We start from the raw sequence: 25274 nt of genomic DNA on the forward strand, positions 1-25274 counted from the left end.
ATTGAGATTCACAGCCAGCCAGTTCCAGTTCAGAGCGAGGACGTGCAGACCACGCTCAACTCCATGAGTCAACACGGAGCGCTCATTTTAGATTTATAAAAATGTTCTACTTCTTTGAGCTACAATAATTGTATGATTTCAACATTTGCAGACTTTCTTTTACACAGAAGCCAAAACAACATTCTTGGTTTTCTCACATCATTTTACCAGCCGTGTCATCAAGCCATTAATTCCGCTAATGATGCACGTCTCACTTGCCATAGTATAAAAGAAAAAACATTTACACCTGCGGAGTACTGGTGCTTCATTAGACTATCCTGCATTGTGTGAAATGACCAACTTATCAATGACTTTATCAAGCTAACAGCACACCGTTGATCGTGTAAAGCAGGGGTGTCAAACTCCAGTCCCGGGGGGCCGCAGTCCTGTGTAGCTTAGTTCTTTCCCTGTTCCTCCATACATGATTCAGCTGAAGAGCTGTGTGGTAATTAGCTCAAGGAGTTGCAAGGAGTTGAATCGGGGGAGTTAAATGAGGGGAAACCCCAAAATGTGCAGGGCTCCAGCCCCCCATGGCTGGAATTTGGGGCCCCTGGTCTAAAGGTAGTTAATGGATTCTTTTCTTGGGGTGGGGGCTTGTGGACTCATGAAGAATACAAATGCAAGGAAGTTTTCTGTGCAGCCAGCCTAAGGGTTATTTTGTTTTTAATTTGCTCTGAATTTCGTATGGAGATCCACACTTCCTGTCGCCACTCACCAGAGAGACCCAGTGCAAAATTAAACACCACAGTGTGCCCCAAAAAAAGCACAGTGAATACAAGGACACTAACCGCATTACGGTGGCCCAGGGGGGAACACCGTGCCCTCAAGCCTCCCAGGTATGATCCCTGCTTTGGCTCACTGAGTACTTTCTGCGGCCCCCCTCCCTCAAGTTAAACGCTGTTTAACTTGACCACTGTCTTTAAATTGCCCTTAGTGTGATTGTGTCCTCTGATGGGTTGCGATTTTGCCCAGGGACTCTTTCTGGGACCAGCTCTTAAATTATTAAACGGGAAAAGGGATGGATAGGTATCCTCTGCTGATACGGTCAACTATCTGAACGGTGGGAGCACTTCAGAGCTTGCAAGCGATGACCACATGATGAGGTGTGCAGATAAGTACAGTATTAGTAGCAGTGAGAGCTTCAGAGGGTAAGTCACATCAAAGCAGTGTAAACCCCCCAAGCAGATCACTTCTCCATGGAAACGTGCACCATGCCAGACACCACTGCGGATCAATATGTTAGGGTCAGAAAGTAAAGCCACTGCTTTAATTTATGAGTGCTGGCACACTGACGAGAACGGAGGTTTGCTCCCCTGGGGCAGATGCCATAAGCAGAAACCCCCCCCCCCCCGTGTGACCGAGACCCGGGTCCAAAGTCAGAGGAACAGTCGTAGCTGGCCGTCTCACCAGAAGAGCACTTTAAAAATGATCTTCCAAATTATTTTTTTAAATGTTTTTTTTCTTAGCTTTTGGGCTTGTACTGTATAAGCATTCCTCCCACCCATAAAAATCGTGAATATGAATTTTACTTTGCTAATATCATCCTTTCATATTATACAGGATCATAGATCATAGACAAAGGGGTAATGAGATGTGCATGATCCAAAAATGGCAGAATGGCATTGTCACATTGCGGACTTCCCTGGCAGGGAAGGAGTTGCCAGTAACGTGGGAGTGGATGGGGCCCACACATTGTTACGATCCAGTCTAGGGTTGGACCGCAACAAAGTGAAAGGGAAGGAGGGATTGGGGAGGACAGGACAACTAGGGCTAGGAGAAGGGAACACGGGACACAGAGGGAGTCTTTTTTTATAGTTTTTTTTATAGTTTTTCACAAACACAATACAAACACTAGGTGTAACGAACGTCAGGAGTGACAAAGGCCAAAGAAACAAACAAAAGCACATCTACCGAGTAACCCAAGCTGAGCTACCTAAGTGAACACAAAGAAAATGGTGAAACGAAACAACAATGCCTAAATCTATCTCCCTGACCAAACAAACAATAATCCCCACGTTAACGAATAAACAAAAAGGCAGACACTCCCTACACACCTAGTGAAACACGAAACACCAAGCCGAGGCAAAGGTATCAAAAGGGAAAACCGAGAGGCGAAGTCGAAACACAGGCGAAAGTTCAAAACCAATCAAGCAATCAGAAACAAAGGCGAAAGTACAAATAAGGGCGAGGCGAGAATCGGAAGTCAAGGGCAAAACAGTCATACACGATCAATCAAACAAAGCAAAAGCGAACAGAGAGCGAGCTAGCAGGCGAGAAGCAAGTAGCGGGCAACGAAGGGACGAAGCGGCGAACTCTTCAGCCGGCGAACCGGAAACGGCTCCGAGGGCAAGGGAGGCGGGGTCAGGTCCTGAGGGCGGAGTCGAGGGGGCGGGCGACCAATCGGCGAGTGGGCAGGACGTCCGAAGGACCTGCAGGCATCCTCCTAAACTTACGGCACGTAACACTTACGGCACGTACCCGAAACTTACGGCACATATCCCTTACGGCACGTAACAAAAACTTACGGCACGTAACACCCCCCCACACAAGAGTGAACCCACACGGGTCACCAAAATACACAGATCCCAAACAAAAAACAACAAAAACCACAAAATAAACATAAGAAAACAAACAGAACGGAACTTCAGGGGAGGTAACAGAGTTATTAGGATCCGGGGTCACAGACTCAACCTTCGAAGGTTTATCCAACACTGGCACGGACATGAACGTGTCCTCGAGGTCAATGTCGGCAAGCTGGCGCCGCTGTGCACGAGTAAGCACACACGCAGGAAACACCGTCGGGTGTTCCACCGCTACATCATTTTCACACAGCACAGGGTCCAGAACGACTTCGGGTAGAGGAACGATTCTCTTCCCCGCTATGTCATTCCCAAGAATAAACGTAATGCCTGGGACAGGTAACTGGGGCTGGACAGCTACTCGCACGTATCCCGAGAAATCGGGAGTACACAAATAAACGGTGTGCAGGGGAACTCCAGCCACACACAAATCAATTCCCTGCACTAACACATCCGTACCACAGTACGTTTTGTCACATAGGGGAATAACTCCTTCCACCAAGAATGACTGAGCGGCTCCCGTATCCCGCAGGATAGTCACAGGGTGCCGAGCATCAGTCACACTGAGCGAAACCAACCCAGGAAATACAAATGGTTCGAAAGCAGCGTCAATACGAGAGGACGAGGGCGAAGAACTGTTGGGGCAGGCAGCAACATTTACTTTCCTAGCTGCTGAACGAGCTTCCTTGCGCTTTAACACAGGACAAACAGATATAATATGGCCCACTTCGTGGCAATAGAAACACTCGCGTTTCTCCACGGGTGGTGGAGACGCTTGCGAAGGGGAGGTTACAATCGGACGAGTTTTACGAGGCAAAGGAATCGGAGCAAACACAGTTTTGTGGGTCAAAACGAACTCGTCAGCGAGGGTGGCAGCTTCAGTTAGCGAAGTGACCTTTTGCTCATTCAAGTACACTACCACTCGATCAGGAACACAGTTCTTAAATTCTTCTAACAGGACCAGTTCCTTAAGCTGGTCGTGGTTAAACACACCACTAGCGCCGCACCACTTATCAAACAAGACGGCTTTCTCGCGTGCGAACTCCACGTATGTTTGGCTGGCGGATTTGGGAAGATTTCGAAAGTTCTGCCGATAAGCTTCCGGCACTAACTCATAAGCGCGAAGCACAGTAGCCTTCACAATGTCGTAATCCAGGCTCTGCTCTAACGCAAGAGCCGAACAAACCTCCTGTGCCTTACCCACAAGCTTACATTGCAGTAACAATGACCAAAGGTGTTTGGGCCAGTTCAATGTCATAGCAATGCGCTCAAAAATGGAAAAGTAGGCGTCTACCTCATTTTCCCGAAACACAGGAACAAGACCGATGTGTCGGCTCACATCAAAGCTCGATCTACCAATTTCCGGGGAGACAGGCGAGCTCAAGGGAGACCGGGGACGGGGTCTAGGAGCGTCTTGGGCGTCAGCCTGGGCTCGGGCGGAGCGAGCTGCGGGTGGAGGTGTACCTGGTGTGGGTACCTTACGCGGAAGAGGCATTGGTTTTTGGTCGCCCATGCTCATCCGACGTAACTCCAGCTCCTTCTCAGCCTCCATCTCCATAGCCCGGACACGGAGTAGCTGAGCCTGGTACTCCTGCCTCTTAATCTCAAGCTCGAGCTCCCGTAACTTAATCGTCAGCAGTAGGTCCTCCCTGGTTGAGCGGGGATCTCCAAGATCCATGCGGTGTCCACTCCCTGGATCGTCGCTGCTGGCCTCCGCTACAGCAGACATCCGAACCGGGGTGGCAGCAACACTAGGGGATCCACCCAACTCAGGCAGTATACCTTGCTGAACCAATTCATCGAGCAGAATTTGCTTAACAACCCGCTTGGAAGCCTCAGCGGGGACCAAAATGTTAAAGAAGTCTGCTATCTGTAGCAGATCATCCTTGCGGCACACATCAAATTGTTCGAGTGTGGGGTAAAGGGTGAACGCAACAAGGTCGAATTGGGCCATCACGATTACTGCAATCACCACAACACCCCCCCACACAAAAAAAATCCGCCAGACAAGCACGAAAGGGAAAGAAGGAAAGGACGAGCCCCCAATTTTGTTACGATCCAGTCTAGGGTTGGACCGCAACAAAGTGAAAGGGAAGGAGGGATTGGGGAGGACAGGACAACTAGGGCTAGGAGAAGGGAACACGGGACACAGAGGGAGTCTTTTTTTATAGTTTTTTTTATAGTTTTTCACAAACACAATACAAACACTAGGTGTAACGAACGTCAGGAGTGACAAAGGCCAAAGAAACAAACAAAAGCACATCTACCGAGTAACCCAAGCTGAGCTACCTAAGTGAACACAAAGAAAATGGTGAAACGAAACAACAATGCCTAAATCTATCTCCCTGACCAAACAAACAATAATCCCCACGTTAACGAATAAACAAAAAGGCAGACACTCCCTACACACCTAGTGAAACACGAAACACCAAGCCGAGGCAAAGGTATCAAAAGGGAAAACCGAGAGGCGAAGTCGAAACACAGGCGAAAGTTCAAAACCAATCAAGCAATCAGAAACAAAGGCGAAAGTACAAATAAGGGCGAGGCGAGAATCGGAAGTCAAGGGCAAAACAGTCATACACGATCAATCAAACAAAGCAAAAGCGAACAGAGAGCGAGCTAGCAGGCGAGAAGCAAGTAGCGGGCAACGAAGGGACGAAGCGGCGAACTCTTCAGCCGGCGAACCGGAAACGGCTCCGAGGGCAAGGGAGGCGGGGTCAGGTCCTGAGGGCGGAGTCGAGGGGGCGGGCGACCAATCGGCGAGTGGGCAGGACGTCCGAAGGACCTGCAGGCATCCTCCTAAACTTACGGCACGTAACACTTACGGCACGTACCCGAAACTTACGGCACATATCCCTTACGGCACGTAACAAAAACTTACGGCACGTAACAACATCATCTGCTGTGTGAGCGGCACCTGGATGGGGGGGACAGGGACGGGTGCGGAACACGATAAGAGACATACACTGCATTCTCCTTTTGAGTGGTGAGGGGGTGTGGCTATGAGTGGGGGTGTGGTCATGGGTGGGGGTGTGGTCACGAGTGGGGCGTGGCTATGGGCAGGGTGGTGGGCACCCTTTTAGCATCCCGCTGATGTCACTCAGAAAAGAAAGCTGGGTGTTTTTGAAGAGGCTGATTTATAAAGTACTGTAATTATACAGTATCTCTGGCTGCCAGCAGGAACAAGGACTGGACTTCAGAGGACTATCTGGGATGGTTTGGGTGACACAATGGCATAGGACGGGTAACACTAGCAGATATCGCATTAGAGGGGCACCGTTCTGCCATCTGCTGTAAGCTCCTATCAGGGAAGACAAAATACAGGCACCCAGGTGATACGAGGTAAATAATCCCAATAAACTTGAAAAACACCTGGGCCGTGTGCAAAAGAAATCACGCAGCAGCCAGTGAGATTGCAAGTGATTACGGAGGCAGAGTAAGAAACACGCGTGTGCAGCGAAACGAGGGCCTTTTCCTCCTGTATTCGCTGGCTGACTGCTTCCTTAAACAACTCAGGCTGCCAGTCAAAAGCCAACGCACCAAAGCAAGGCCCTCCATACAACACATCGTAACGGGAGAATATGCGGGGGGTGGGCGTTTGCGTCCTTTATGTCTGAAGTAAAGCTAGTGTGAGCTGATCGAGCAGCGCTAACTGAAGGAGGAAATGGTGCTGCGGGGGGGCTGGCTGAAGGTGAGGACTATGCCGGCCACGCAGCCGAGAAAAAATGAAGCTGTAGATCGTAGAGACGTTGATCCCTGATGTTACTTAAGCTCTCCTGCCAGTCACACTTCTGTAATTACAAATCTCGCTGCCTCCTTATTTTTATCGTCTTTTTTTGGTCTATTTTTTAACCAAAAAAAAAACCATGTAATACAGAGCAGGCCGTTAGAAAGCAGACATGAATTGTCCTCACGGTACTTTGATCTTCAGACAAAACATCCCAGGACAATGAATCGTCAGGATGAGATGCAGAACCTAAATTATGCCCATCATGATCAGGCACTGAAGGAGATAAAGATCGGTGGTGGTAGTGCGGGGTTTGGTTCTGTGCATTTGCGTGGTCCCCATCGACTGCTATCACACGTTCCTGCCAGCGGGTGCTAACACTCCAGGTCAATAACCACGAAATGTCATGTCAAAACAGATGCTTCACTCAGCCGAATCAGACAATGACAGAAGAGGGGGCGCCTTGTCTCGGCCCGCGCGATAAATCACAGCTGTATTCATATTCCAACCTTTGAAATGAGGAGGCTTAATGGGGAAGTCGAATACAAAAGTCTAACGGCAATGCCCAAGGGGATTGTCCAGGGTGCGGAGTCCCAAGTTACCATTGGGATTTCGAAATTCGAAATGCTTATTAATTTCCCGCTAAAATGAAGATATGACTTATTACACCGTTGGGGAATCACGGTGATAATTATGTCAAGGAGGCATGCCTTGAAAAGAAACTCATTTAGCCATTATTTTAAATTCAGCAGTCCGTTCCATTTCTGACACGGTAAAAGGCTCTTCCATTGAGACAGCCTGTTCAGCGTAAACTTGCACGCAATTCATCAGTGTTGTGACATACACCTTTGATAGATGTCTGATGATAGAGTATATCTGCATGTTGCATGCCTCACTGGAGATGGCTTGTAATCTTATATTGCATATAATTTAGCACATTGAAAGGCATATTTCTCAATTACTCCCATAAATTTGTATAGAAAGGCTTTTACTTGATTTAAATTCTACCCATAGCGAGCCAAATAATGAACGATGGCTATGACCAACACAGCGTGTTTACAAATTACACTGTATTATGCTCTGGGACACAAAAGATGAGAACAACAGAGTGAGCATTAGCAGAGAGCCGCTATCCGCTAAAGGAGGAGGCTTGCCCCTTGCAAAGTGACCTATTACCCTGAAATCCTACTGCTCTGATGTGTGGCTTCTCTTAGCAGGAACTCCATCAGCATTGACATGGTGTGCTCTGCTCCGGATGAGCGACATGCCGAGTTATTCAAAGGTATAAGTTCAGATACGCCTTCATCGTTGATGTTTAAGCACAATGTCTCTGCACGGTTCATGCACGGAAACCGATTTATGGATGACGGCCAGATATATCACGGGCCCCAATGTATGACGTGTGGATTTTACAAGACGAGTGGTTGTCAGAAGATGGATGGATTGAATAATCCGTTTATATTGTGATATAGCTATGTCTTATGCCCAAACTGTACACATAATTAACCCAATACACATCATTCACAGGAAAAAGATCAGTAGTTTGCAAAGTCACATATGGTGCAAGAGTCGCATGGCACACAGTGAGAAACATTGGGCTAGATTAGTAATCTGAGCTTTGGGGGCCCAGGTCCTACGCACAGCCATGTCACAACAGAGCGACCGCGGAGTGGCAGCTGAGATGTGTCAGCCTGTGGCATCTGCCTCGCTCCTCACCAGCCGTTGGAAGTGCATCACCCAAGCAGACAGTAACTTCTTCTCACATATTTACTACAATGACAGCGTGACGTGACACGTCGGAATGTGCCGGTACGTGACATAATGATCAATAGCTTTATACAGAGCAGACGGACTTTTCTTTGGTATTCAAAGTGTCTTATTTAAATTCCTCCAGCGCTGAATGTGAATGCAAACGTATCCTTCCTCATTCCGTGCTGCGAGTTCTCATCTCTTACGTCGTTGGGTTCCTCTGTACAATAACTCTAACAATGCTTGCCATTAAGCATGGTTGATGTACATCCATTTTGCTGAGACAATGCTTGACAACTCCTTCACAAAATAATCCTCTGCGTTATCAACATTCATTTGAAACTTTTGTTACTGTAAGAAAACTCAATTTCACCATGCATGTAATTGGCTGCGTTCAGTACTACAATAGCAGTTTCGTAAGCTTAAGAGGGGAAAAACAATAAATCCTTGATTTTGTTGTGTAACGAGAATCGTTTGCTACGTGAAACTTTAGCTTTCTTTAGCTACAGATTGTTTCCAGAGTTTTATGCGAGCATCTGAAACGAGTGGAATCTGTTCATTTCCCACTTTCTTAATAGCCTTAAAGTTACAGCTGCGAAAGACACAAAATCCATCCATCTTCCCACCACTTATCTACAGGGACACGGTGAACCTGGAAGCACAGAAGCACAAGGCAGGGATCCTCTATGGATGGGGTGTCAGTCCATCACAGGGCACAAGACTATGGAGGTCTGAAGCAACAGTGTTACCCACTGAGCCACCCATGACACAGCAGAAAAAACATGTAATGTGAAACATTTTGTATGCAATGTTAGCCATTACCTGGGAGACATCCTCATGATGAAAAGCATCTGGACGATTCTAAAAGCATAACGTTAAAGGACAATAGGTGATTAAGCCAAAACGCGATTTATCGTGTCTGCTGCTGTTTGGTGGTTTAGAGCGTGTGGCAGAAAGTAACTTTCCAGAAAAAAACCATGTACTGTGATTTCCTACCTTGTTCAGTGACAGGATTCTGTTTAGCTAGATTCAACCAATTGAAGGGAAAGCAGAGGAGGCTGACGAGAAGGTGTGAATAGTGGGCAGAACGTGGCCGTCTCGCCTAGCAGAATGACCTACTTCAGACAAAGGTGTCCTCATTTCATTTGCAAATGAAGTATCAGCTCTTGCGTCGGAAAGCTAAGCAGGTGGCCGTCCGGGGCATACAGATGCACCTCCATAGCCTCGCGGTACACAGCCACCCCGGGACCGTTTCCGACACCGCCCTGCATCTCCTGGCTTTTCTGCATCATGTTAAAATGAGGGCACATGGCAGAAATCACACGGGTGTCCGGATAACGTCAACAGAAAGGCAGACAAGATAAGCACGGATTCCTCAGGTAAGCGGAGATATATTCAGCTGGTCGACATGAAGACACAGTGCGTTGTTGTGTGAGACACAATAACATAGCAGCTGGGAGCAGCACTGTCAAGGCGAAGATACATCAGCAGGCGACTGCCAGCCAGAGCAATGCAGCTTCTCAGTAAGACTGTGGCTCTCCTTGGTATCAGTCCCTGTTCTATGGATCTTCTGCCTACTCGGGAATCTCACATTCGCAGCCACACTTTACTGTGATATTTTCACTTTGCCTTTAAAAAAATAAAAAATAACTGTGCCATCAAATTGTATTCATTATTCATTCATAGAACATTCAGTGCACCTTCATAATGCATTCATAGAACATTCATAAGCAGCTTGTAAGTGTCATCCTCACATACTTCAACAGCTTTCATATAAATAAATAACGAACATTATATGATTATAATGTTTGTTAATGAAGTATATTAAAGCTATGAATGTGTCTTAGGATGTTAATGTATATTTACATACTGCTTCTGCATATTCTACTTATGCATTATAAAGGCATTATGAAGGTGCAGCTAATGTAAAGTGTTACCAAATATATATGTATATATGTATGTCTGTATCAATTCATGGTCCCCTGTAATCTATTGCCCTGTGACCCTCCTAATGTTTCTCTCTGATGCCCTGGAGAAGCCTGACCGCAGCCAGTGAAAGATGCTCTTGGCTTCGCCTCTTGGAGTAGCGTTCCAGTTTGGCTTCGGTCCAGGACAGCTTGCAGCGCCAACAGCGCTCATGAGGCCGGAGCCGCCGCGCTTCCTGTCGTAACCCTCCGCTACGCACGACGTGTTTTTTTTGCCCAGTCTGGTTTTTATTCCACCGCTTCCAGGCTAGGAAAATGTTCCCGTTCATCGCCATGCAGGCTTTTTTCTGGCCCACTACGCACGCTGAGTCAATGGGACGTGCCAGTTCCTCATAATGCCACTGGGCTGACTCACGCGGCCGATTAAAGAGATCAATCATTGATGAGATGCATAGAAATCGGGGAGCGCATTCCTTCCTGCAGTCCACGTGGCGGAAGGGTGACACATTTAATACATGCTCTCCTTTGATTCATTCTTCTGTCAGCTTCCTGTGTGTTTTTTGATATATGTGCGGACCTCATATCCCTGAGGTACCCACGCTCTTCTTCGGATATGCCTTTGCACACACAGGCACAGAAACACACAGACGTGCAGATGATGGGAACATTTTGTTTCTCTGTCCCGTCTAACACCCCCCCCCCCCCACATTGAAATTCTCTTCCAGTACAGTCTTTTACCGTTAAGTGACATCTGCATAACACCTCTCGTAATTACAGCTTTGCCTGAAATGGTAGCCCAGGAATTCTGCGTAAAACCTTCCAAACTTGTGACACGTGACAAATTAAATTAGCTGGAAGTTACCGGTACCTTCAGCAGACATGTACACAGGTGTGTGTGTGTTACCGTCTTCATTCCTTTAAAACAGTTCTAAAATTAGAGATGTGTGCGCGTTCGTCTGCAAATTCACCACTACTGTCAGATTGTGGGATGCAGAGATGCCCTAACTCTTGCAAGGATTCTTAAATGAGGTACCAGCTTAGTTGGAGTGGTGTGTGTGTGTGTGTCTCTGTGTGTGTATGTATATATATATAATCATTATTTTGTATGGAAACATAATGTGTCTTTCATATGTTAACCATGCAAATAGTTGCCTAACAACAGAGTACTAAACAGTACTGCATTATGCAAATGCAGAATGCATTAATTACATCATATAGACATCATATATAAAAACACAGACACACATGTACTGTATTGAATAGTTCCTGTGAAATCCAGTATTTGCCAATTTATGTCAGAAACATGCATTTATTCCAGTTTTAACAGTCGAGCTGACATTCAATCAATGTTCTCTGCATGTTCTTATGTTTGATGTGTAAAATCATTGCTCAGTGCAGATTTCATTACTACTTTCTTATTTATTTTTTAGTTATTGGCCAGCTGCAAATATCCAGTTGCGTTTTCTTTAAACTCAGTTTACATCCGACCAAATTTTCTCTGGGCAACAAAATCCCATCCACCAAATGGGCTTTAACCTGCTCTCTGCCTGGCTGCTGGGCCCTGGGATCCCAGATTCACTCACCTCTCTTCAACACTGCATGTCTGAGCAAAGGTTCTGTTCCAATCTCTGGTTTAGTTTCTGCCCAGTAAGTGTTGTGTGCCATTTCACTCGTTCACTGGCCACATCTAATCACCATTAAAAGGACAAAGGGCAAAATTGGCTTCTAGTACCAAACTGGTACCACACAGATAAAAATATTTTGCAGTTTACATTCGATTTTTTGTTATAATCGAATTAACCCATGTCAGTCAACAAATTAGATATTTACTTTTTTTGATGCTAGAATAAAACATAATTGCTTAGCAAAATAAATTAGGCATATATTCAGAGAATGATTACTGTGTTTTTTGGAAACCCAGTAATGACTCTGATTTCTAATTTATTGCTATAATTAGCCACACACGGTACCAAGAGTCCTCTGAGTCTCTTCAAAGTGGGCAAGCAGCAAAATTTCAGATGAATTTGCATGGAGGGATGGTCAGAATATTACAGGCTGTATAAATAAGGAAGATCAGTTTTGTTTTAGTCTAGGAAAACGGCTTAGTAATGCAGCATAACAGGGCTGGTGTGGTCCTGATAGCATTGTTCTGCACCTTCTACTTCAATGCGTGAGTCAGACCTACATTGGCCAGGGTTTTACATCCCGTTTCCATGTCGATGAACCGCGAGCCGCCAGGCAGGTGGGTTGTGACTGTTGCGTCTTTGCTTGGCGAAGAACCACAACGGCTGGTCAAAGCTAAGGACAAAAGTCCAAGCTCCATCAGTAGAACAAGACCGTATTCACAAATAGTACTAGACCTTACTGGCTCAATGAGCAGAAATACAGGACAGGAAGGGAAGAAGAACAAGACAATCTTTTAAAAAGTGTTGTTTTGGCTGGAAAGGGAAAAAGAGGGAAAAAAGCTCTGCAACCTTGAGTACTGCAGCTGATGGCACAAACCCTGCTTTGGGATTCGTGTAGAAGCAAAATCTGTCAACAAACAGGAACGCCAGGAACTCGGAACAAGCGACTCAGTACGAACCACGATGGTCGCCAGAGCCTTCAAACCGAATCTGACGGACCTGCATGCTCACCTTCATCTTATCTCAAATGGATGCTGTTTTAGGCTCCCCCCATCAGGGAAGGCTGTGTGCCCTCACCACCCTCCAGCTGTGAATGCTCACTGCCAGAATACCAGGTCAAAGAAAGAAGATCTGCCAGATCCTAGTGGGTGGGGCTTCTCAGAAAGAAAAAAAAACAATAAAAAAAAAACTGATATTCAATTCATGGGTTAGCAAATTGTGCCACATTAAATAACAGGGCATTAAATAATAGATGTACCTAACCCCCCCCAGGGTGCCAGATCTCAGCTCAGAGGTATCCCCACCTACGAGATCAGGGACGTGGTCAAGGGACGAGCTTAGGAGATGCTGCGATAAAAGCATTTAAGCATTGATTTAACAATCTGATAGCAAATACCAGTGTGTGTCGTTTCTTTCAGCTCATAACGATAGCGAATCGCTAGCCAGAGGAAAAGGTCTAATAATAAATATTATTGTTATTTTTATTTTTGCAGCTCCTTAGGCATTGTTTTCACTAACATGTTATCAGGTAATTAAGACATGTAGGGAGTATTTATTTTTAAGTTTGCCAGCTCAGTAAGTATGAGTTTCCTAATTTTCTTTTTGGGAAGCTTCTCACAGCTGATACAGTGATATAGGATCATGAGCTGGAACGTGCTGGTGTTTACAGACTGGAGCACTAGTAGCGAATCCAAAATGTTCCTGGAGAAATCAGACACCCAACTCTGCCCAGACAGCTGTCAAAATATTCGTGGGAGGGGCGTCCCACATTATTATTTCTTCCAGCTTCTGTCCTTATTCCAGTTTAACCTGTGATTTTGCTTTTAAATAATACCTTAATTATGTCATGTATAAAGCTGTGCTTATGATTATCAGTATTCCTTTTTGGGGTAGAAACCCTTAAATCTGAACATCAATCTCATTGCTCTACCTGGAAACATTCAAAGAGCGAATGGAGGAAAGCTTGGGTAAAAGCGCTCTTTTGGGGTAGCCCTCTCCTTCAAGGGTAAGTCCCCACGATAGGCTCTTCCATATCACTGATGCCCATCTTAGGCTTGTAGCCCCCCGAGGATGAGTGAAAGCTGAGCAGCCTGGTTGCTGGCTAAGCAGAGCGTGTCCAGAGCGTTCCACAACGCTGGACTCTCTGGGGAGGTGCAGGAGCTCCGTTTACCTGTCTTGGGATGACGGCGAGCACAGCACGCTCATCCATTCGCAACAGGGTCACGCAGTGGCTGCAAAGTTGAGTTTCAGCAAGGGAAAAATACTCGTTTATGACAAGCGATGAGGAAAGGATTTCTCTCTCTGAGCTCAGTTAATTAAATCTGAGGCCCCTTCAAATGTAGATTTATTTGGATTCATTAGCTCTGATTAACTAATCTGATATCAGCGCCCTGCTCTAGATTTCCCTGCCTTCTCTTCCCACATCCTTCCAGCTCTGGGATGGAAATTGACTGCAGACCTTTGACCCGCATGGAAATCAGGCAAGTGGATGTGCGACTGGTGTCAGCAGAGGAAGCCAAGGTCCACTAAATGAGACCAGCCAACAGGAGCTGACTGCTAAGGTAATTACTGTGCCGTGACGAACTTTCAATCAACGTCTTCTAGGACGACTCGGTGGACAGAGTGCACTGGGCCAGTGGATCTTCTGGTCTCCCAGGAGGCCTAATGACTCTGCTCCACAGGTACTAGGGCTACAAGCCTCTTAGAGAGGTAATGTGAGGAAATAACTTGCGTGGAATTGTGTGACATGTGACACGTTGCAAACACGGGATGAGAAAAGCACTTATTTTCCCACTTGGGATAAAACAAGCAAGATAATTTTAGACCGGGACGACAAAGCTGCCGTTTTTCCATCACTGACGCTGAAGCAGGCTCTATTCCAACCATGACAAAGCCCTTTGTTTGTTTGCGCCTTCTCTCCTCCAAATTCATGCATCCTGTTACATAAGCCCCACACAGGAAGGTGGGCCGTGCTCCCACCCCCCTTCAAAAAACAGGTTGTGCCTGTCCGTCGTATCCGGACGGCTTCAGGCCGTCAATCATCAGACCGCTGTCAGTAAAAAGAAGATATTCCAACATCTGCTTCCATCCCATGCGGAAAGGGAACATCAAAGAGAAGGAGATCACATTCTTACATACTGTGACACTCCACCAATCATATCCACAGCCCTACAGCACGTCACAGTCTCACCCGAGGTCTACACTATGAACATAGATGCTCTGGGGAAAAAAAGAACCACTAATCATGGCCAAGGAGCTCCACCTGGAGCTTCTCTGTGACTCTGGCTCATGCATCCAAACCGCGGGAGAAACCAGTCATGTCGCCGGCATGAGATCGGAATTCCCGGCGCGTCCTGGTCCCGGTCTGGCAAAGACCAAGTGATGATGAATGAAAGACAGACGGGAGAGCTGCCTTCGGCACCGTAATTTGATTCATTCTTTATTATTTCGCCAGCCTACAGTTGTGTTATTGCGCCTGCTCTTCTGAAATGGGAAATGTAATAAATATTGATGTTCTTTTATGGGGCGTCGGAGCCGGGATCGCTCCGCTTGGGGCTCCTTCCCGGCTGCTCAGCAGAGCAGGTCCCGCATGCCGCATGCTCGCATTCTCGTTAGATGTGAATCCCCCCCACAAGACCCCATTTTCACAGCCCGTGCCTCTAACGACAGGACGTAGTGGTGTGGGGGCGCAATGGCACACCTGGATGCCCCCGGTGTGCGTGTAGTCGGGAAGAATGCCCAGAGTCTGGAAGGATGCAAGTGTGAAACTTATGGGAACGTCTCAAGCCCCGTGGATGCTTTCAGGGTCACCATACGGCCCTAGTGACGGCCCAGCAAGGGACCTGGGTGCCCTTGGGTGACCCAGCGACCCCAGCCAGTGTTAGCTGGGGTCCAGTTCGGCTTCTCGCTAGACCAGACGTGCAAGGTAGACAGCTGGGGTTTGTGCTGCCTCAGCCTTAGCAGGTTACTCTTATAAGGATTAGGAGGCTCTAATGAGATGACTGTCAATGAGGGCAAATTAAAAGCAGTGCTTCTCTGATACTGTTCCCGCCCAGCCTGCCTTCAATACACACACACACACACACACAGGTACACAAACGGGCAACATCCCCTGACAAACCTCCATACAATCATAGGGAAATATTTAAAAAGCCTCCATCACATAATCTTCCTGCCCCCCCACCCCCCACCCCTCCCTATGATACAAAAGGCAATGATGGCATTCAGGCGGCTGGGTGTGAGCACTGGTATCAGATGGCTGCCCGGCAGGTCGCTTCTTCCCCGAGTCCTGCCAATCTGGGTCTGACTCTCGAAAACGGGGGCTAAAGCGTCGGCCTCTCACTCGGTGAAGATGCACAATCCCACCCCTACTTATATGTGTCACCCCCCCCCCCCCCCCCCCACAGACCCACCAACACTTAGGAAAAGTCCAGAAAGAGAGCAAATCCTTACCTGAATTGTAGAGAGAATTCCAGAATGGTCTATTTCATTCTGCCGGGCTAGACATTAAATCCCAAATGCCTCTGATTGCTGCTGAGAGACTGAAGATGCCATTGAGGAGATACGGATGGGGGGGGGGGGGATGGGCTTCTCCTCAACACGGGCACGAGTTCGCGAAAGATGCACAGGGGCGGGCCGCAGTGGGCGGACGAGCGGATTTGGAGATATCCGGGTCTCGCTCACTTTGAGGGGTTTTTCTCCAGGTATGAGTCTGCGAGCCGGCGGGAGCAGGCACAGCTCGCCTCAGAAGCAGGGGCTGCACCACGCTGAGAGGCGGAGAGAGAGAGAGAGAGAGAGAGAGAGGAGGAGAGAGAGAGTGAGAAAGAGAGCAGGCGAGGAAAGGAGCACTGGCAGAGGGGAGAGGAGGGGGGATAGGACACAGCGAGGTGGGAGGAGCCGCAGTGGAAGAGGGAGGAGGAGAGAGAGAGAGCAGGAGAGGGAGAGGGAGAGAGAGCTGCTGGAGAAACAGCACAAATAGAACGGGCGCAACTAATGAAATTCAATTCCCACGTTTCATCACAGCCCCGGAGAGAGACTGGTGGCACGCGTGTGTGTGCATGTGAGCATGTTTGGTCAGCGCTTGGGGGGGCGAGGCATTGTGGAGGAAAATTACCCAATGGTTAAATCCAAGAAAACCCAGGGTAGAAATGACATGTATTCGTCTGTTCATTTCACAGTCCCCCTCCCCCCGCACCCCGTAATATGCCACGTTTGACAGGACAGGGGCATCCTCAGGATGGAGGGCGGCCTGCTTAGGACCACGCGGGTCTAAAGATTTTGCGGCATTATAGGGACCCAGGTTGGCAGATGGGCCAACACTGGCTGCCTTCCCCTCCCCGTGGCTTCGCCGGGCCCCTGCTGAATCAGCGCTTTAGCAAGCGCCTCAGGGAGGGAGAATCACAAATGAAAAACCGGCACCTGTCCGGAGATGTTCCTACTGGGTAAACAAATGTCAGAAGCTCTAAAGTGGCCATGGGATGGAGGCCCGTGATCTGGGAGCGACACCACAGCCCTGGGGGGCAATTCAGACACCCCTGACAGCATGGCTCGGTGGGCCATGAGCATGTCACACTCCGCCGTATGATGGCTTAGCGCAGATGTGGGCGGAATAAGGCATGACTGGAGAAGATGACCCAATATCATGTTGTGATCGGAGAACCGACCGCAAAGGGGCTTTCCATGGGGGTGACTGGTAATATCACATGGGGATGACTCACAGCTCAGCAGGTAAACCTGACAACCCCCACCGCCATCTCCAGAGATGCATCATCTGGAGGGATGGGTTGCCATGGTGACAGGAAGCGTGAACGGCCTTACGCCCTACTTTATGGCAAGGCCAAGCAGGAGTTGGGTTGGGTGACACTCTGCCTTGAACACTCCCACACTCAACGTTCAACGTCACTCAGTGGAACTCTTTGATCTCAGGCTTCATTCTATTTGTAAAATGTATTTTCTAACTGAAACCCTCAGGAAAAGTTAGGCCATTATTCAGGGTTAAGGTTTCATTTTTTCTAATCACTTGATCAAATTAGTGTCGCAGAATTCATAGGGGGTTAATAGTAATGTGTACTCATGAGAAATAGACACAAACAAACAAACAAACAATAATGCTTTTCAGGACAAAAGAGAAGTATGGAACGTGGGTGGGATGATAGGGACCAAACAAACAAAATGTGTCTCAAGGATCAGTGTGTGTTTTTAGGCCCTGGCTGGAACCATAAACACATACCAATCTCATTAGTAGAGCTGATAATGCAAGAAAGCATAGTTCCATCCAGTATGAAAGCTACTGTAGAGTGGAGTCTGAGTGTGCCTCTCACTATATACCTGGTTTCCTGATGGTTATTATTTAGCTTAATAGCAGCAGTGTTCAGGCCTCCAGTGTGTTTATCTCACTCAGTAGCTCAAATTGTCATGGGAGAGAAGAAAACAACGGAAGGAACATTCAGGCACATTTTCATTAGCATTCTCAGTCTCGATACGGTGAGAGGGGTGAGTCGCCGTCTTTGTGATTCTCCAGCCGTGTTCCGTAACATGCGGCTGTCTGCGTCACAAGTTAATTTAATTTGTGGACTGCCTGCCGTTATGATGATGTCAGGGACAATTTTCAAGGCTAAGCACAGTGAGCGATCTTTCTAGATAGCCGGCTAATTGAAACTGCTAATGTTTGTTACTTAGCATAAAGGGAATATGGGCACAATCTTCCTGGTAGAGGGCTCGGAGACTGCTGCCTGAAATACAAATAATCAAAACTAATGGTTCTTGGTGCTATATTTTTGTGTCCAGATCAGTATATATATTGTATAAAAGGTTTCCCTTCAACATGCTAATGACGCCACATGTACGGTCTGAAGATACTTAAAAAGAAAGCTATAGAATGATGGATTAGTGGCTAAATGTGAGGAAAACAAAGTTTAAGACCAGAGGAAGAGCAGCGAAATCTGAAAGCATGGAGCACATACACAGCTTTTGCCTCCTTGGAACAAACATTAAAAAAACAGAAGTTAAGAAACAAATCTCAGGCTGGCACTAGTCAGGGATGTGGTGATGGAGGACTTAGATGCAATCTTCAAATGTAGAGACATATCTCTGTGAACAATGAACATGAGAACTGTTCAGAATATGGTATTTCCTTTGCCTCTTGATTGATGTAAAGATGACAAAGGAGGATAAGCGGAGCCACTGCCTTTGAACACTAGTAGTGGAGACTTTCAGAATGCTGTGGACCTAAAGGAAAATAAGCAGATACTTGATCAAATCAAGATTGGTAAAACCTCCTCTTACCTGTACCAGAGTTGGTGAAACTTACATGCCGATGTTGGCTGAGCTTGTTCAATGTCTACAGAGTTCTTAGGGTTTCAGGTCTGGGGAATCAATCCCGGAAGTGTGTCCTGCAAGCATGTGCCAATCAGGAAGAGCAAATCATCAGCCCAGAGGATAACCAATAAGGAAGAGCAAATCATCAGCCCAGAGGATAACCAATCAGGAAGAGCAAATCATCAGCCCAGAGGATAACCAATCAGGAAGAGCAAATCATCAGCTCAGAGGATAAACAATCAGGAAGAGCAAATCATCAGCCCAGAGGATAACCAATCAGGAAGAGCAAATCATCAGCCCAGAGGATAACCAATCAGGAAGAGCAAATCATCAGCCCAGAGGATAACCAATCAGGAAGAGCAAATCATCAGCCCCAGCCGCCACCTTTGGAAAATAGCTTTTGATATTAGCCCTGAATGTCTTTATACAAGTTTTCCTGTGGTGTGTTTTTCTCAGTGTTGCAGTGATTCCTCAAGTACTTAAACCTGTAAAGGAGAAAGAGAAAGAAATACAAAGACAATGGCTACAGTGACTAAGAGACTATAGGGTAAGGAAGGAGCCAAGGGGTAGCGGGAAAGCAACTTAAAAAAACTGAAAAGATTATTTCTAAGGCAGCTGGGATGAGAACTGGGACCTTACTTGGTATTGTAGCTTTAGCTGCTATATCATTTTATATACAAGAACACTGTGTTCTAAGATGAGTCATCCATTGTAATAGACTGTTATGGGCACATTGCTGATCTATGCTGCTCACTATAGACATATCTATACCAGGTGTTCTCTATGAGGATTCGCTCTCAGTGGTTACTGGGGAATGTTACACACACAAATAAGGAGGAATGTTTTCGAGTCTAACTAGAGATGCACCAATTGTATTGCCTAGCTATCGGTATCAGCCATTGAAGCAACAATCCATCAGCCCAAGGCGAAAAAAGAACCGATATTTGTCGCCAATAATTCCTCTAAAATGGTGACCCGTTTTGTTTTGCACACCCACGTGCTAAACAGTTAGGAAAATGTCTGCTTTGTGAAATAATTTTAATGTCATTAGAAATGTATTTCACGAGGAGGAACTGCTAATAAACATTTCAACACAAGAAATTTGATTGCTCACCTTAAGACAGTGAAGAGAATGAAGAGTTTCTGAAAAACAAATAAAGCTGCAGTACTGCCAAATAATGCTAGTCTGTGAGGAACGCAAGCATGTGATAGCAAAAGAATAATATTACTCAAAATATTAGTTTTTCAACCTTCATGATCAGCCCTTTTCTGTTATAAATGTTATAAATATATAACTTTCTTCCAGTTATAAAATAAAGTATGCTGGCACACAACAGCAGTCCCAGAGTTTTCATGCCAAATAATAAATACATTCCAAAAATATGAAAAAGTAATTAATTTATTGCTTAATTCATTTGGGTGGAGTGTCCCTTTAAACGTATTTAAGCCTTCCATTCGAAAACATTCGGTATCTGTCTCGGTTTTCAAAATAATCGGCGTCGGCCAGAAATTTCCTTATCGGTGCATCACTGAGTCTGACCCTGATTCTTAAGGACTATTTCCTCCCAAATTCACAACATGTGCGACACAAAGATAAAAAAAAAAATTAAAAATCTTTGCTACTTAGCCCCCTCTGCTAACATATGAGCTAGCATATGCACTGAAGTGAATTTTAAAAAGACAAGGATAAAGAAGAGATGTTGGTGTGGTAAAGTCCTCACCCTGGTTCAGGTACGAAGTGCCACCCTTGAGGAAACACACTGGCTAGCCACCGGGAGGCTAATGGTGACAAACAGCCTTGCTGCTAAAGTCAGACCTGTCAGTAGAGAAAAAAGAGGATTTTCCCGGCGCGATACATGGAGCAGGGAAGCATGTGGACTTACTGATTACAACATAGCCCTGAACGTGGGCTGGATTTGGATGTGACTGTCTCACAGGTTCCACGCGCTGCTTGGATTAGCGCACCTGTTGCTATCCTACACTTACACTGGTTCTCAATGCATAGCCTCCGTTAAATTATATGGCACTGTTACCACAAAATAAGCAATTAAATTAGTTAGGCATGGTAGCTTGTTCGACAACATGCTAACTAGTGGTTGCTAACCGTTACATAAACAGGAATACACGGAATGATAAAGATCATAAGAGCAAACAAACATGTCTTTTAGAAAAGCCAATTCATGTACATGGCAGTTACATAAGGAAATTTTATTTATCCAGCATGTCAATAACGCCAATTGAAGGAAACGCTATGACAGAATTAAACTGTCATATCAATTCAGCCAGTAATTTGTGTAAATTTTAGTTTTTTTTTTTGTTTGTTTAATCATCTTTAATTCTTTGCTCCTTCTCCAACAGAGGTAGCGACGAATCCTTTCTGTTGCTAGAGGCAGTTGGCTTTTATCAGCAAGCTCGCACCATTTTCCGATTGCGTGAGTGTTTGATCTCGTATGCTTAACAAACACAAACAGCCACCGTATGTGTACGTAAACAATGGCTGTGTGCTAGCGAAGTAGACCTCAGGTCTCATCAGGCAGACGTGGAGGAAGCGGCAGTTTTCTCACCGACGTTTAATTGCGCTGCACCGGCCCGCCCTACACTCCCGTGCTTCTGCTGCAAGCTAATTATTCATGCATCTGAAAGTCAACATCCACGCTAAAGCAGCAAACGTTCTGCCAGATCCCCTCATGCATAACCACGACTAGCAATTAGGGTAACATTGCATTGAAGAAGCCTGTTCACCTCCATCCACAATAAGCTCAAGGAATGTTTAACAGCAAGACATTAGGTGGCCATTATTGCAGACAATTTCAATGCTGATAAGGCCAGAATATTCCAGTCTACTTAGACAACGTATTTATTTAGTCTTATTATATTCTGCACAATGGTTAATGGACCTTTTCAGGATGTACATAATAATGATTTGTGGTGTTGCCACAAGAGCAGGACAGAAATTATTCCCAACATGAAATGGATACAAGGCCCCTTTAAGAATATCAAAGAAAAAACAAGTGTAAACGAAGAAAACAAAATAACAAAGACTGCTACACCTCCGGCGGAGCCTTTCCTCCCTCCAATCCACCCAGCTGACCTTAGTGATTAATCCAACTAGTGTCAGCTAGGCGTGATTAACTGCTGTACCTGTAGGCATAGGACTGGTGGTCAGTTGCCATGAAAATGTGAAAAATCACCCATACCCAGCCTCATTGTACCTCAGGCTCCTGCTGGATCACTATAAAAGTAGACTCCTGAATGCTGAGTGCATTTACCATTTGAAGAGGAAGTTGGTCTTTTTGTTGATCTTTCCTCTGTCTGGCTCGTTTATGTACATCATTTTAGGGACCTTGACAGGCTACAAGCCTTCACACAGACCCAGAATGCTCAGTGATAATGTGTTTTAAGTTGTAGAAAACAAAACTTTGACTCAGGACTTGACTCTGTCCTACTAAAACATCTTCTGACCCCCTGGGACTCTAGCTAACTGTTTGCTGTTTCATTATATTTTTTCAGACTGTCAATTTGTTTGAAAGTAAAACGAGAGGAGAGTCAAAAAGGAGAAGCAAAAATATGCTTCTGGGAAGCCACATGGGAGTGCTCGTGTTAGACTGTAAGAGATTCTGTCAAGTAACTTATCTCTGGTTTCATTTAATCTCGCTAATGTAGCGGCCCACTTAGCGAAGTGTAACTTTCACTCCCCTTTCTGAGCATTTGCTTATTTTTTCTGAGCATTTAATATATTTCTTGCCTGTCACCAATGTTTAAAATATGTCTGCAGTTCCGACAGTAATGAGACAAACCTTCCGAACACTTTCAAAACCTATTTCTTAATAGTCCACTAGTGTATTTGTCATTGTATTGTGTTTAATGCTTTTGTTCTTATGTAACTCCACACAACCTGCCTGTGGTACGTTACAACATGCTGATTTTAAACTGTTTGAGCGCAGTGTAATTCACACGCATCTAGTGGCTCAGCAGGTATCTTTTCAGGATTATGTGTTACAGTATATTCCTATACGCAGAGTTTCTGTGTTCTTATTTACACTTCAGTGGTCTAAATTGTCCTGAGAGGTGTGTGAGTGCTGCAACAGACTGGCATACCATCTGGAATGTTCTCTGCTTCCTAGTACACGTAGATATAATCTATATTCAGTAGCAGTCAAAAGTCTGGACACGCCTGTGTTTACCGCATTCATCTCTATTTTAGGTATGTAATTCATTTCATAGTCAAAGGCCAATGAAGTAATACACATCAAATATTGCAACAACCAAGAGAAGTGTACATCATCTCAAATTGTACACCCATCCAAATTGCCCCCATTTGCTTTGATGACAGCATTGCAGACTCTTGGCATTCTTTCAGCCAGCTTACAGTTCACACCCCCCTGGAATGCTTCTCCAACACTCCTGAAGGTTGGCTACCTTCAATCTGACTCTTCCCAGACAAACTCTATAGGGCTTCTGTGGAGGATTGTGGGGGCCAAGTCATCTGTCACAGTCCTCCATCTCTTTACTTGTTCCAAAGATTAATTTAAACTTACTACATGAACTTAAGGTGTGTTTAGTGTCATTAGTGTCATCTAGTTGAAAAACAAATAATTATCAATAGGTATGTCCAGACTGGTACTGTAAATATACATATTTAAATGTAAGGAAGACTGTTTGTTTTACATCATATGTAAAGAAGCCTCTTAATTAATACAGTAAATATTTCTTACATTATCAAGGAAGTAAGATTTCAGGGAAACTAAAAGTGAAGTAGACTTCTGTAGTCGAGCAAAGTGCTGAGATGCTTTTAAGACAAGCATTCCCTCTCTGACATTGGCGTTAAGCGAACTGTGGATCACAGTAAATGGACAGAAAAGGCTGGTTTAACTTGGATGCCTCGCTAAACCGGCAGTGACAGTCAAGGCAGCTACAGAGGACCTCTCTCCATCTCCTTGACATTTACCTAATTTAATTCTGTGCTTTAATCTCTCAAACATGCCCTCCCTACCTGTTCCCAGATCTTTAAGTGGATAGTACGGGATTTAGCTGTACATACAAGGAGACTGCCTCTCTTGTGGACGAGTGGAATTATGCTCGCCTAATTTCACCAAAACATTTCAGATCAACTAGGAATTTGTTAAACACTTAGTCGGTATTTCACGAACAGTAAAACAAGGTATTTTTGGGTAAGTCACACATTTAAATTTCAAAATGTGCACTGAGGTATGAGCCCCATGGTTATGATTAGGAAATGAGGAATGTTTGAGAGACTAAATCACAGAATTAAATTAGGTAAATGTCAACTTCATTTAGAATGTATGAAGTTGCTCACATATCAAATGTCTTTTAACAGGACCAGAAGCATGACATGACATCCCAGTCTTCCAGACTGCTCAGAAAATATGCAGGGATTATCATGTATAAATCGACATAAAGCCTTTCTTATTGTACAATAAGAAACTGAAAAACACCACACTGGTTAAAGAACCATCCATCCCAATTTTGAAATGTTTAGCAGTTCTTGTGGTCTTTGCATAGCTGTGTATGTGTGAGTATGTGAATGTCTGTATACTTATTAAGTACTGTACGGTATATAAAGGGGGAAATGACATCAGTTAATGATGTTTAAAAAAACAGACATCTCTATCCATTTTGGGGGTGGCATAGTGGTGCAGTGGTTAGCACTGTTGCCTCACATCTCTAGGATCACAGTTTAAGTCTCTGTGGTTCCATGAGTGTGGAGTTCTCATGTCCTCCCTGTGCCTTCTTTCCTTTAGACCACACAGTCAAACATTTACTTCCATAGTTACCAAATTTCCCGTCAGTGAGAATGGTGTGTGAGTGTGCCATGCGATGGTTTGGCACCCCATCCTGGGTTGTTCTCTACCTTGTGGCCATAGCCTCCACAACCCTGATGAGGATGGATGGATGGATGGATGGATGTAGCCATTTGTTTGTTAAATTGTAGACTGACAGTGTATTGATCCTAACATGCTGTCAGAAACATACCTTAGCATTATATGATTATATAATGTTAATGTTTGTTATTACCATATAATGTTTGTCATTGATATAATATTAAAGCTGTTAGGATATGTTATGATGTTAAGGCATACTTACATGCTGTTTATGAATGTTCTATGAATGCATTATAAAGGCATTATGAATGTGCAGTTAATGTAAAGAGATCTTTTCTGTTTCACTCTTACATGTGGCTGTTTTTACATTGATGTTGCATGTCTTTAGCAGAAGCTCTTATCCACAGTGATGCACATTTCTGAGAGAGCTGGACTAGATTGTCCCTGGAGCAGTTGGAGGTTAAGGTTCT

The 25274-nt window shown here is 45.4% G+C and overlaps 1 protein-coding gene across 2 annotated transcripts in view; it reads right to left on the reverse strand.

Moving 5' to 3' along the window:
* The window catches only part of LOC111849684 (leucine-rich repeat and immunoglobulin-like domain-containing nogo receptor-interacting protein 1), a 107529-nt gene extending 91076 nt beyond the window's left edge, over nt 1-16453 (reverse strand). For both annotated transcript variants that reach the window (XM_072698241.1, XM_023822775.2), the window contains exon 1: nt 16097-16453. The gene's annotated coding sequence lies outside the window, so the exon portion shown is untranslated. The remainder of the gene's footprint in view (nt 1-16096) is intronic.
* Nucleotides 16454-25274: the final 8821 nt, after the last annotated feature.

This window comes from Paramormyrops kingsleyae, chromosome 13 (assembly GCF_048594095.1).
Source record: "Paramormyrops kingsleyae isolate MSU_618 chromosome 13, PKINGS_0.4, whole genome shotgun sequence".
Lineage (NCBI taxonomy): Eukaryota > Metazoa > Chordata > Actinopteri > Osteoglossiformes > Mormyridae > Paramormyrops > Paramormyrops kingsleyae.